Here is a 14,461-nt window from a genome sequence, read left to right as displayed (position 1 = left end):
ACAGCAGATCCAACACAGAGCAGTGCACTTTGTAACAAATACATGAACTTGTGATCCCACTGGACCAGCTGGACTGGAAAAATAGGTGAAAAAATTTAAGATTATCTATGTTGTACACAACATGATGAAATTGATATCATATTTGATTTGTACACCCACTTTGCAACATGTATATTCAAGAACAAGAAATTACCACGGTAATACCACCCTTTTACAGTGTAATCTCTCACCCCTACCATCATCCAAGACCTGGCTCATATACTAGTCTCTTCATTTTTTTTCCATCTACAATTTCAGTTTTGAACTATATATCTAACCTAGCCAAATACTCAAATTCACATCAATATTTTAATATAATTTACCCTATTGAATTGTACTAATTTTATTAATTTGTCTGTATGATTTTCTTCATTTGTAAAGTTGTACTGTCATACAATATAGGTACTGTGTGTAAATATAAATATAACTCTCTCTTGTAAGACTACCATCTAGGATTTCTATTGACTTAGAAAAAAATATTGGTTCTGTACAGGCTAAATTGAGAAGGTAAAAAGAGAGTGGACTAAGTAATTATGATATACAGTCAATTTGCTTAATGTTTTGAAACCCAAAACCTAGGCTCACACATTAATAACTCATCTTTGACAGTCAGTGCTATCTAAAAGTTTCCTGGTAATACTAGCTAGGAAAGAGAAGTTTTTAGTCAGCAGAGGCGTAGCTAAGGGGGGGCAAGGGGGGGCATTTGCCCCCCCATCACTAAATGATTTTTTTTTAAACCTTTGTCACAAGTTTACCAGTATTAAACCGACACGCAAATGCCTGTAAATTATGTACACTACTACGCGGTATCACCAGGGGTTGCTAGTGAATGCGCACACACATCATTCAACTCGCTCGTGAATCCATCGAACGAAAATATTAGAGACATACTTCTATATTTAGCCTAGATTACTCGCGTGATAGAACATTTTTGAATCTAAAAAGAGTGACCCGTTTCTCCTCGGCAGGAGTCACAACTCACAAGTGACAAAGGAGACCAGATGAGGCTATAAACCTACTACCTACGAGGTCAAAGCGTTAGCTAAATAAATGTACCATTATCGAGTCGATCACACTGGACCTTTGTACGTACGGCAGTGCAGTCTGTTTTTACTTTGTCAGTCAGTCAGGTGGATCAGTCAAACTTACAAGTTCTGCTAGCAAGACAGGTGGGATTTCATGCAATACATGGCATTTGAATTTCGCCGAGTGAAGTGAGTGAATACGTCATCCTGTCAGCAGTGTGCTAGGACTGCAGCACCGGCTGTGGCTAACGTTTGTATTTGCACTAAAGTATTAGCTCTACCGGACTGTGGATGAATTTGTTGGAGTACAGTTGTGGCACGTGCGATGATGCTCGACGAATGTAGCTACCTCGATTGGAAGCAGTCAGTACTGAAATAGTTACGTAGCTAGTTATTTAAGCTGTAATAATACAACACCGTATGTTGGCTAGCCCACCATTGAGTTATTAGCCTTTTTTTGCAATCATGAATGATTTTGAATGTTTCGTGGGGGCATGCCTGCCCCTCCATCACCTTCTGGCTAGCTACGCCCCTGTTAGTCAGTCACTATAAGATCATCAAACTCAAGTGTACTTGTAGTTAGTACATAGTTTATGGCAATTATATTTCAGAAGGCTCAGTCTTGCATATCAATGGTGTTAGGCCTGGTTTCCTAGATAATCAGTTCAGCTGCAAACAAATGACCCTGTAGAGAGTTCAGCTACGTTTCAAGTAACCCTGTAAAGAGCTCAGTAGAAGCAAGCAGCCCTCTAGAGAGGTCAGCTAGAAACAAACCACCCTGCAGATCAGCTTGAAACAAGTCACTCTGTTAAATATCAGTTAGGAAAAAGTCACCCTGTAGAGAGATCAGATAGAATGAAGTCACCGTTTAGCACTACCAGAGAACATTGCCATAAAACACCTATGGAATAGAAAATAGACCCCATAAAAGTGCCATAAAGCCTTTTGATGGATATTTCATGGTAATATCCATGCCATGAAATAAAAAGTGGAGATTTCATGGTAATTTTATAGAATTGACAAATTATTTCATGGTTGCAGTGGCCATGAATTGTCAAATTTTCATAGTAGTCCGCATAGGCGGATCTGAGGGGGGGCCAAGGTGTGCTGTGCCCCCCCTTAGCCCTTCTCTTGCCCCCCTTGGACTCACAGTACTATTGTTACCAGAACTGGAATCATGCATTCATACTGTATTCAGAAGTATAGAAAGCCAATGGGCAAATAGAAGACAACAGTTATAAATGCACTTTATACAGTTATACTGTACATTGTAAAGAAAGTGAGGCAAATAAGTTAAAATTTTTGTGCCAAGATCGAGATACTCTAATAGAGCAGTCACTACTCTAATAGAATGGTCACATTTCTAATGTCATTATACCAACGCACCTTTATATTATTTTGATTTAGTACACTTTACATGCAGGGGCGTAGCCAGGATTTTTTGAAGGGGGTTCCAGCACCAGCATTGAGTTACCAGAAGCAGGGGTCTGACCCCAACCACTGAGAGACTTTCAATATTTTAATGAATCAAAACTCAGCAAATTGCTATATTTTATGCAAAAAGTACATTAATTGTGATGCATATAAGTGCCCCGTGATGAAGGTAGTACTAGATAAAGCCACCTAGTGGAAACAGACAGCATAACACATAGAGACACATAGTAATCTGTAAGTGATAGTTATCTCACTGTGGTATATATAAGAGCCATGAATCCACTGATACAAATGGAATGACTTACAATCAAAACAATATAACTATACAAATATGCATAGCATGAATTCATTTTGCATAACACAAGTGATAAATTACTGGAGCTCTGTATCTTTAAACACTGCACACCAAAGCTATAGCAGTATAAGGTCATGCTAAGTTTTGCATTTAATGCTAGAATGTCTGAAAAACTTCATATGGACATGGATATATTTACATGCATGTTCTATTAGAGAATACCTGACTGCTCTATTAGAGTATAAACCTGACTGCTCTATTAGAGTATATCGATCTTTTTAACAAGTTTTGAAGAGGCCTAGGGCTCATGTTACCTCTGTAAATCCTTCCCTGAGAGATGAATGCAAGCTTTATCAATTGTTGTGCTGTGCCATTACACTATATTACTCACTCATTTTGTCCTGCCACACTAAATGGTGTGTTACACTGTAAAAAATGGGGTGTTCCATTACACCCCACTGGAGACGTTATATATACACCCACACCTCAAAAAGTGCTTGTGTACACTCACAGAGTGTTTAGTTACATCCAAGGGTGTTTTGTAAAAAATTGTCCTATAGGAGTTGTTTAATAGGCACTGTTGGGGTGTAATCTGAAGTAGGCCCTCGTACACTTTGGTGTTAATTATTGTGAGATAAGAGTAAACATAACATAGGAATTATGCTCCTATGACATTATTTGTGTTACTTCACTCCTTCAGTAAATTTGTCTTCTTATATTTAAACCCACAATCGAAAGTGGTATTTGTTGGTTACGTTATATATACAAATCCAGAATCTTTAAAAGACAAGGAAGTCATCGCTGGTGGAGAGAATTGTAGTATGTAAGTTATATGGTATTACACACTTAATGCATTGTACTGAGTCAGCTGTAGATCTATGTCAGCTGTAGATCTATGTTTGCTGTATTGTACAGTTCTCACATAGCATTATCCAAGAACTGTGTGGCACAGAGCATTCAGTGAAGTTTTTCTTAAAAAGAGACGTGTTCTTAAACACCTTATGGGTGTACAGAAAAACCCCATGAGTGTAATGGAACACCCCATAAGGGTGTAACTGAACACCTGTGGGGAGCCCAGTTGAAATGGCAGGTATAGTACCCCAAAAGGTGCTTATGTAAGAACCCATTTTTTACAGTGTAGGATCCTGCTTGCAGAAGTCAAAATTTTACAGGGGAGGTTCCTGAACCCCCCCTCCCTATGCCCCTGCTTTACCATCAAACAGGTTTTGTCTCGGATAGGCTAACTAATCTTTATATGCATTGCAAGTATACACATTTTTAGCTACATGCTATCAAAAATGCTCCTAAATTCAAACCTAGGAAGTCTAAATTTTAAAATTTTCCTCTAACTACAGTCTTAAAACTGTATGTCTATCATTCATCCAGCTATACTGAATAAAGTTATGTAACTGAATTATAACTTGTGTACTAGAATTCCTTTTAGTGGAGTAAACACTGTTATACACTAAAACTTCTTACCCCCCTTGGCCCCCCTGACAGTGCCTCCTAGATCCGCCTATGGTAGTCTGGCAGACAGCAGGGTGAAGTTTGCAAAATGGTCTATATATAGTTTATTTTAATGCACTTTTGGATTGTCCTGTATACCTAAAACAATATTCCACCTGCTGGACAGGTGTCAGCTTTGGGAATTTTGCCATAGCAACCAAAGTCTAATTACCTGCATAGCAACCATACAAATTTCACAAAATAGCTTCTGTGGGTTTCAGTTTTACCCAAAATTGCTTGATAACCTGACCATTTAACAAATCTGAGGTATTACAATTAATGTCAGAAAAAAACTGAACAATTAAACAATAATCCTATAAATCCTTGAAGGCATCACTATGCAATATGCATACCGTAGTTACATATGTCTCAACAACTGTCATTGGGTCTGCGGGCACAAACTATAAGTTCACTATTACTTTTATGCTGAGCGATTATACTAGTTAAATTAATGTAACATTAACTATAGTTTTAGTAAATTTTATAAGTTCTGTTTTCAACATCAGCTTGACTTTCTGCCTTGAATAGAGCACATGTAAAGTAGTATATGGTGGGATCCATGCCAAAATAACCAAGCTGCAGACAGAATAGCCAAACTGTGAAGTAAATCACCAAGAAATTGCTTCAATGATTAAATTTCGGCTATATAGACCAATATGTATTGAGTTAGAGCCATTGTTGGTATTGCTACAAACATACGTAACATACGTTATGAAAATTATTATGAACTTTACATATTTTTTATTATAAATATGGGAGAAGGTTAAGGCTCCAGAATTTCTGTCTCTGCTACCTATAATAATGTATAGAATTGCACCATCATGTTTCCTCATGCAGTCTTGTGTGGGTTATGAACTTCTAGACAAATTAACAATTCCTGTTCACAAAAGCTAACAGAATGCATCACTTTTGTGGGTTATTAACTTCTAGACACAATTAGCATTTCCTGTTCATAAAAGCTAACAGAATGTATCAGCCACAGACACAATGGCTGTATCAAACTTGCTGAGTTAAACAAAAAAAAGGTAATTTGGCTATCCTTTAAAATTGTTAGTATGTTGCTGTTGTTCAGCATGTAGCTAAAATTGATTGCATTTGTCTGAACCAAAAGACTAGAAAAGTATAATTATTCTGCCCACATTGGTCAGCAGTGGCCAAAGTGGTCACCACTGCTTGAAAGTGACCAGTGCTCACAGCCGTGCACCAATATAATTGGTATTAAATTGGTGCATCTGTGCCTTAAAACATTAAAAATGCATAGCTTACTTAGCTCAGTCGATTTTGGCCACCACTTACTCTTTCTGGGCAGAACCTGGATACAGCTATTGTAAATGTAAATGGCAATAATTGTAGGCTATTAGAGTGTGTTTCAAGAAACGTTAACAGTGTATTACTTCATATTATAAGTTATATACTTTATTCTGCCCATAGTCATGTCATAGTTAGCTGTGCTTATGTTTTCATTAAGAGTTATCAGATTGTGCATGGAAGATAAAAGATCACACTTCAATAGAATCTGAGAGTAATGCTGTTGGACAAATATATATGTGCTAATCAATTAAGCAAGAATATTAATTTTGCTCTTTATTTGCAGTTGTATATAATTGTTCTGTACAACTATTGACAAAAAGCAGTGTAGTGATTCACCTTAATTTAAAGACTTCTTGAGGTAAACAGTATAGCAGTCATGAATCTTTGTATACAGAATCTCATTTTGCATTGTTGACAATCATTTTCAGATGCAAAGTAGTAGGAGGTTGGTATTTTGGGGAAATACCAACCTGAGTTCAGTCATGAAGTCATCATACCACAACATAATGAAAAAGGTCTAGATAATTTTTAGAAGTGGCTGATTCAAATATGCATACTATCACTACAAACAATGTAGAATGTAAGTTGTATATTAATGTTGATATGTAATGGCCCTTATCAGGGGCTACAAAAGGGGGCTAGTTGTGGCCAAAAAGCTAGTTGTAAATGACTTTTGGCTAGTTGTAAATGGTGATTTGGCTAGTTGTAAAAGTCAGCAAGCTGCACCACAGAAAAGAATGAAGTCATATCATGTGCTGTGTATGTTTACAGGGATTTGACTAAAAGTACATCTAGATCCAGTCTTGAGATTGCCATTTTCAAAAAATTTCCACTTGTGTTCCACTAAAATTGCAATTGCTATGGTCATTTTCACAGTCAACTATTGATATAACTTATGAAATAATTGCCTTAAAATCTTGTAAAACAATAGTTTGGTCTAAAGAATTGGCGTGTACGTCACTGTAAGTTTGTTTGCTATTTCCTAGCTCCAAATCTAAGTCACTTATTTCAAATTGCTTCCAGATTCAATCTTGTCACAATTATGTTTCAATTAAATCAAATCAAATTAATATGCTCCCACACTCCCCTGAAATCCCTTCAATCATTCCCTTCACTGACATTTTGCTTAACAACAATCGTGACAATGTAGAGCACAAAATACAAAATAATTATGTAATTCGAACGCAAAGAAAATTTTGTTTATATCAGTGTACTACTCAGGTTTGGGCTAGTTGTAAAAATAGTTGTTTTTTAGCCACTGGCCCTTATCATGTCTTAGTTCTGCTGTATGTATACTTAATTCTGTGAATCTGCTTTTTAATAATTATCACTTGCAGTCCCAGATATGATTGTATGTACATTATGCTGAATATACACACTCATAAAGATAACATGTAATGTTGATAACTATACACTTTGATGAGAAACACGCACAGCTAGAGTATTTTACAATCATAATTATGCGTACTTCATGTACTGAATCATTTGTTAAACTAACAGGAAATGATGTAATGACATCACCCATGTTGAGTGACCTGTGCATGACATCATATATCCTGATGGAGACCACACTTTTACATGATTTCTCTGACAAGTCATCAATTTTGTTAGTATAAAGGCATTGATCAGTTTTTCAGTTTTCATCAACCCCAGAAGATATGAATAGTCAACTAGTCATACTGCTCATACTAGTCAGCTCACTACTGGCTTCTAATGCTGATCAACAATGCAACAACCTCCTTCAGAAGTGTAATCAGTTCAAGGCCAAATGCAGTCCAGGTATGATAAACATCCAAAGTTGCTGTGATCTCACTGCTCTACCGATTGGTAAAGCCCCTTCTGGTGTCTACCAGTTATTGTCAAATTGTAGCTGTGGATCACCATTCATTCCAGCTGTTAATGCATACTGCAACATGGACACAAACAATGGAGGATGGATGGTTATACAACGAAACATCAAAGATGGGGAAAATACATTTAACAAGCAATGGAAAGATTTTGAAGAAGGATTTGGAGACCTTAATGGTGACAAATTATGGTACGGGCTCAAGGCATTACATTGCCACACACAGACTGGACAATGGGAGTTAAGGATCGATTATCAATTTGAGAACAAGACATGGTCTTATCTCCACTACAATGACTTCAGAGTTGGGAGTGCTAGTGAAGGGTACCCCCTGACTATTGGAGGGTTTACTGGCTTCACTCCTACCGATCCTCATCCATTAAATGGCTCAAGATTTACGACAGCAGACAATGACAATGATAATCACAGCAGCAACTGTGCATCTATTTATGGCAATGGATGGTGGTACAACAAGTGCTACAGTATTAATCCTAATCGTCAGCCACCCTTGGTGCATTTCAGTTATAAAAGGCATTATCTATTGTTGATAGAAATGAAGATACGTTATCGTGATTGCACCCCATGGTGGATCTAGTATGCTCCATAATAATTATGTATCTCACTGGACTGTATTACAAATTCATATGTACACTGTTTGTATCTATAATATACGTATGTGCTGACAGTCAGTATTAAATACATAAATGGGAAATTCAGTCTTGTATATAGTCATTATGTATTTGAATCCTTCATATAGTACAGCTTTGAAGTTCATGAACTAAATACATAAACATGGTGTGGTTGCAAGGAAAGTAGTCCATTTAGCTTGGGAAGTGTACATAAGAACTTATGTTGTATATATTATAGGAATTTAAAACAGTTGTGTTCAAGAAACTATAAAGGCCGTTTGTAGTACAGATACACTCATGTGCATGCAAACAGTTGCAACATCTTTATATAAGCACCAAGGATGAACCAACTAAAAAGAAACTGTACGTGGTGTATGCAGTTTCAATTTTTATAGTCCAGTATCAACCGACCTCTACTAAAAAAATGGTTTCACCGGCAATGTTGGGATCATTTTTCTGCACATCACATTTCAACCACATGACAAGATGATTTAGAAATTTTCAAGGTCTGTAATTAACTTACACTGTTAAGTACTTGCTTAAGTTAAATAACCCACTTATGTCCTTAACAGGGTTATATAGCTAAATGGCTATAAATGGTATCACTAAAACCAGCAAAACCCACAATTGTTTCTTTTATGTGCTGTGTATACAGGCTGTATGGCATATGAACAACATTTTATGAGTACTGTATAACCCATGCTTTTAACCCACCATCAATGTGTAGATACGTAACTGTGTACAAAACAAATGAGGTGAATATAGGTTTGTCTTATCACCTATTAGGTGATCATGTCTGAGTGGTATATAATTACTTATACCATATGGTCACTCATGATTTGCCTGATATATATGCTTGCACCCTTGAGCCTGTGGCCCTCAGGCTTGGGCATAGAAGTATCAGGCAAATCCGTTGTGGTCATCCTATCACTATTACATAAAAGTAGTATTTCACTATGTGTTGTGTAAATGTACAATACTTCTATACTTGTGAGTGCCAGAAACAGTGTTAGGGTATTGTCTAGAGAATAGGTGGCTTGGAGTTGGAGGAGGAGGGATTGAGGCTATAATATAAGATCCCCCTCAATTCTGAGAATGAGTCTTAGAAATAATTATATTCCTATAAGAGTAGAGCTGAAAAGGAAAATCAGCATACGTATTTTAATACAATGGTCAACAAAGCACATCATAAATGAAGTGTAAGACCATTCTGCATGTCCTCCAGCCAGGAATGCAATTCTTGCTGTGGCTATATATTGTACTGAGTCATAGAAAAGGGACACTAGATACTTTGCCATAACAGTAATTATAAAAGTAATGCTAATGTGAAGGTTTGTAATTATAAATCAATTCTGGTGAAATGTCATGACAACTTAAATGAGTTGAGGCCTAGGAGCTAGGGCCATGCTTCCCAGTGTCAGACCCTCTATCTGCTTTCAAAATATTTTGTAACCTGGTATTCTTTACTTACCAACTACGTATTTTCTCTATCCATTTCTCTGAGTTAGAGATCATTGTTAATATTGCTGCAAACATACAAGAACATACATGGAGCCTTCATTATGAAACTATTATGAACTTATAAATATGGGGGAAGGTTAAGGCTCCAGAATTTCTGTCTCTGCTACCTATAATAATGTATAGAATTGCACCATCATGTTTCCTCATGCAGTCTTGTGTGGGTTATTAACTTCTAGACAAATTAACAATTCCTGTTCACAAAAGCTAACAGAATGCATCACTTTTGTGGGTTATTAACTTCTAGACACAATTAGCATTTCCTGTTCACAAAAGCTAACAGAATGTATCAGCCACAGACACAATGGCTGTATCAAACTTGCTGAGTTAAACAAAAAAGGTAATTTGGCTATCCTTTAAAATTGTTAGTATGTTGCTGTTGGTTTAGTATGTAGCTAAAATTGATTACAGTTGTCTGAACCAAAAGACTAGACAATTATAATTATTCTGCCCACATTGGTCAGCAGTGGCCAAAGTGGTCACCACTGCTCGAAAGTGACCAGTGTTCACAGCTGTGCACAGCTGTGCACCAATACAATTGGTATTAAATTGGTGATTTGTGCCTTAAAACATTAAAAATGCATAGCTTACTTAGCTCAGTCGACTTTGGCCACCATGCACTTACTCTTTCTGGGTGGTACCCGGATACAGCTATTGTAAATGTAAATGGCAGTAATTGTAGGCTATTGGAGTGTGTTTCAAGAAATGTTAACAGTGTATTACTTCATCATTACTGTATTAAGGTATATACTTCATTCTGCCCATAGTCATGTCATAGCTAGCTGTAATATGTTGTCACAAATAGTTATCAGATTGTGCATGGCAGATAAAAGATCACACTTCAATAGAATCTGAGAGGAATGTTGTTGGAAAAGTATATATGTGTCTAATCAATTATGCAAGAGTAGCCATTTTGCTCTTTATTTGCAGTTATACATAATTGTTCTGTACAACTATTGACAAAAAGCAGTGTAGTGATTCACCCTAATAAAGACTTCTTGAGGTAAACAGTATAGCAGTCATGAAAATTTATAGTTTGCTTTGTTGACAGTCATTTTCTGATGTACAGTAGTAGGAGGTTGGTATTTTGGGGAAATACCAACACGAGTTCAGTCATGAAGTCATCATAACACAACATAATGAAAAAGGACAAAATATGCAGACTTCTGGCCATCTTGGGTATTGAAAGACACTGGCAAGAATCACTGAGAGATTTTTGTGGAAAAGAGTATCCAAAGATGCCAAAGAAATTGTACAACGATGTGATATCTGTCAGCATGTGAATAGAAAGTTGGAAACTATTGCTCCTGCACTGAATCCTGTTCCAGTCAAGTCTCCCTGGTATCATCTGGGAGTAGATTTTGTTGGCCCAATAGCATACAAATCTCCAACAGGAAGTCGCTACATATTGACAGTTATTGACTACTTCACCAAGTGGGCTGAGGCCATAGCTACACCAGACAAAAGTGCCTTTCAAGTGGCTAATAATCTATTTAAGATATTCATGAGAATGGGGATTCCCAGAGACATCACAACAGACCAGAGAACAGAATTTAATAACCAGTTTGATAAGCAGATGATGTCACTGCTCCAGATTGATCATAAACTAACAACTGCTTACCACCCTCAGGCAAATGGCTTGGTTGAACGATTTAACCAGACACTGCAGAACATGATTGTGAAATATGTTGATAAAAATAAAGAGCAATGGGAAAACTTTTTGGATACATGTGTCTATAGCTACAACACCTCAAAGCAAGAATCTACCCAATACTCTCCATTTGAACTTATGTTTGCATGAAAACCTGTGCTAGATAAATGTAAAAGACAGTTGAAGTTTTCTACTCCCAATAAGAATTATCCAGCTCCTGTTAAGCAAATGAAAGGGGATGTTTATAACTGAAGCCAATGAAAACGTCTCCAAGAAAGCTAAGTGTGACACTGTAATGGACAAGAATGATCATGAGAAGGTTAAGGATACAGGCTCTACCAATAATGCAAAACAACAGCTAACTAAGATTTGGAATGGCAAACCATGTCATGTAGTGAAAGCAAGGATAGGTATAGGTATGCTGTTCACCATGGTAGTTTCCACATCCTTAAACCAAGCCAATATGTAAATGATGAAGTCATGCATATTTACCTTAAGCTATTATCAAACATTCAAGGTGATACCTATGCCATGGTTTCTCAGACATTGTCGTGTATACTCAGTCATACTGCTGCAGAGAAACATTCACACTTTTTATCCAAGGAATCACTGAGTATGTATCAGTACATTGGAGGATGCTATAACAAAAATGGTAACCACTGGGGTTTTATCGCTGTGGATTTAGAACATAAATGTTTTTATTACTGACCTCGATCCTTATGGACCTCCACGATCAGCTTGTGGTGCATTTACTGCTGTAAAGAATTACTTCAAAAAAAGGAGTGAATTATTAGGGAAGGACTATGTAGACATTTGTAAATTTGAATTGAAGCAACTGAAGAAAAGGATTCAGAATGATACCTATAATTGTGGTGTATACTGTATGAAGATGGCTGAGCAGCTGTTTTTGTCAGGAAACATTGATGAAAATATTCTGTGCAGCTTGAATACTACACAAGCACGTGTTGACATAGACATTACATTGCTATCCCACTCAGTTGATATGTCTGAAAGATGCATAATGTGTGGGGCAAGTGAAAACAGCTTAATTCACCCACAGTATGTTCATTGGATCAGATGTGATAATTGTTGGCAATGGACTCACACCATTTGTATGAACATGAAACCAGAGGATGCCGGCAGAGTTGAAAGATTCCAGTACCATGAATGCTTTCAGAACCTTTATAAAATTAATGATTTTGAATTGCTTTTGTTGTATGTTATATTGTTAAATGTTAACAGGGCTCAATTACCAGTCATTAAACCTAATAATACAGGTACAGCTAATATCTTATATAATTACGCATGTCTGAGTATTTTTGAGTCAACTTTATTTTAATAGCTACCTTTGTCAGTTTTAATTGGCTACCTTTGTTTTAATTGGCTATCTGTAGCATCAACCATGATGCTTCAGATAGCTATTTACACTGCTAAATTCACGCCAGCAATTAGCGATTGCATGCATGGCAAACTGAAGGCGGACCGTTTATGTTCAGCCCGGACCATTCATGCACTGGCATGGGTGGTCCGGGGGGACCAGTTATGTAAGCACAAGTGGTCCGGCCGGACCATTTGTGACAGCATAAATGGTCCGCCCGGACCTTATATGCCATGACCATTTGTGCGTTGACAGTACCTACAATATATGCATGTGCTGACCAGGGGCGGATCCAGGGGGGGGGCACAGGGGGCACGTGCCCCCCCCCTCCCTTAAAAAAATGTATATAAGATCGAGATACTCTAATAGAGCAGTCAATCACCAATCACTCTAATAAAGCAGTCACAGTGTTCATGGGGAAGTGTAGCTTACTTAGGAAGCTATAAATAGGATTTTATTTTACATAACATACGTGATATAATATATTTGGTAAAGGATAACTAGCTATTATTGTTGTGACCTTTTTTTTTTTTTTTTTTTTTTTTTTTTTTTGCTCTTCAACTTTTTTTTCAGCAAGGTGCCCCCCCTCTTTCCAGACTCTGGATCCGCCCCTGCTGACAGTCGATAGTAACTACCAACGTTGAAACCGGGTCACTACTGCTGACCTGGATGACCCGGATTTTACCCGGATGTGACCCGGATTAATTAAAGCCGAGACGTGTTTCGGCTAGTCTCGAGCGAGCGAACGAGTCTACATTTTGAGCGTTCGATTCGTGTTGAATAAATGTTGCAACTTCAGCCTAGCTGTAGGTTGAAGACCAAAAAAAAAAAAAATGTCTTCACCTACTGACAATAGCTACCCCTCACCATAGATACCCTCAGTTTCGTGCTACATACTACACTTACTAACAAATGGGCGTGGCTGAGCGTATGTTGGTAATGCGATAAGTGGGCGTGGCTCACGAAAGAGCTACGCGATAGCGTTTATAAGTTTCCACGTCGTCAAACGAACAATTTCGTTTCTCACGTGATCCAATCCGGGTCAGACCCGGTTTCAACGCTGGTAACTACAATGTACCAGTGGCGTAGCTACCATTGAGGCAACCGAGGCAGCTGCCTCGGTAAAAATGCTCAACAACAGGCTGAGCAGGCCTGCATGAGTTTTGGCACCCCGGATTTTCTACCCAAACGTTACTAGACAGCATTACTGTACCACACATAATAGAATCTATGGCTGTAGCACTAAGCAGGGCTGGAAGGCCATGGTGACACAGTGCTGGACCACTTTCAGCTACTCAGTTGAATTCAGTTGTAAAAAGATCGAGATACTCTAATAGAGCAGTCATCGTAATAATTATACTCTAATAGAGCATTCAGTACAGATTATAGCCGCTGTTCTCATTACACTGCTTGGTCTAATTCATTTACATTTATGTTAATTTGCATTACTTTTCAAAAGTTCCAATGAATCAACTGCATGGTATTGCATTGAGCTAATTGTTCATGCATATCATATGCATTTGCAGTTACAATCAAAAATATAGCCTCCACATGCCATTTCAAAGCATATGTTTTCAAATTTTCCTTGAGGGAGCATGCCTCCAGACTCCCTAGCTTGACATGCTTAGCACATGCAGTTGAGCATCACATGAAAGTCTGACTTAAACATCACATCAAATCAATAAAAAGTAGTGTGCATGACTATGACCTCCATTGCAGTCTATGGATGACTTGAACACTCAAAATATCTCCGGGGTAAGCTGTGTTGAATGCAATTAAACTAGTCTAATAATTGAAGCATGGGAGCTATACTGTAGCGTTAACTAAGC

The sequence above is a fragment of the Dysidea avara genome, chromosome 12 (assembly GCF_963678975.1).
Source record: "Dysidea avara chromosome 12, odDysAvar1.4, whole genome shotgun sequence".
NCBI lineage: Eukaryota > Metazoa > Porifera > Demospongiae > Dictyoceratida > Dysideidae > Dysidea > Dysidea avara.
This window is presented reverse-complemented; position numbering follows the sequence as displayed.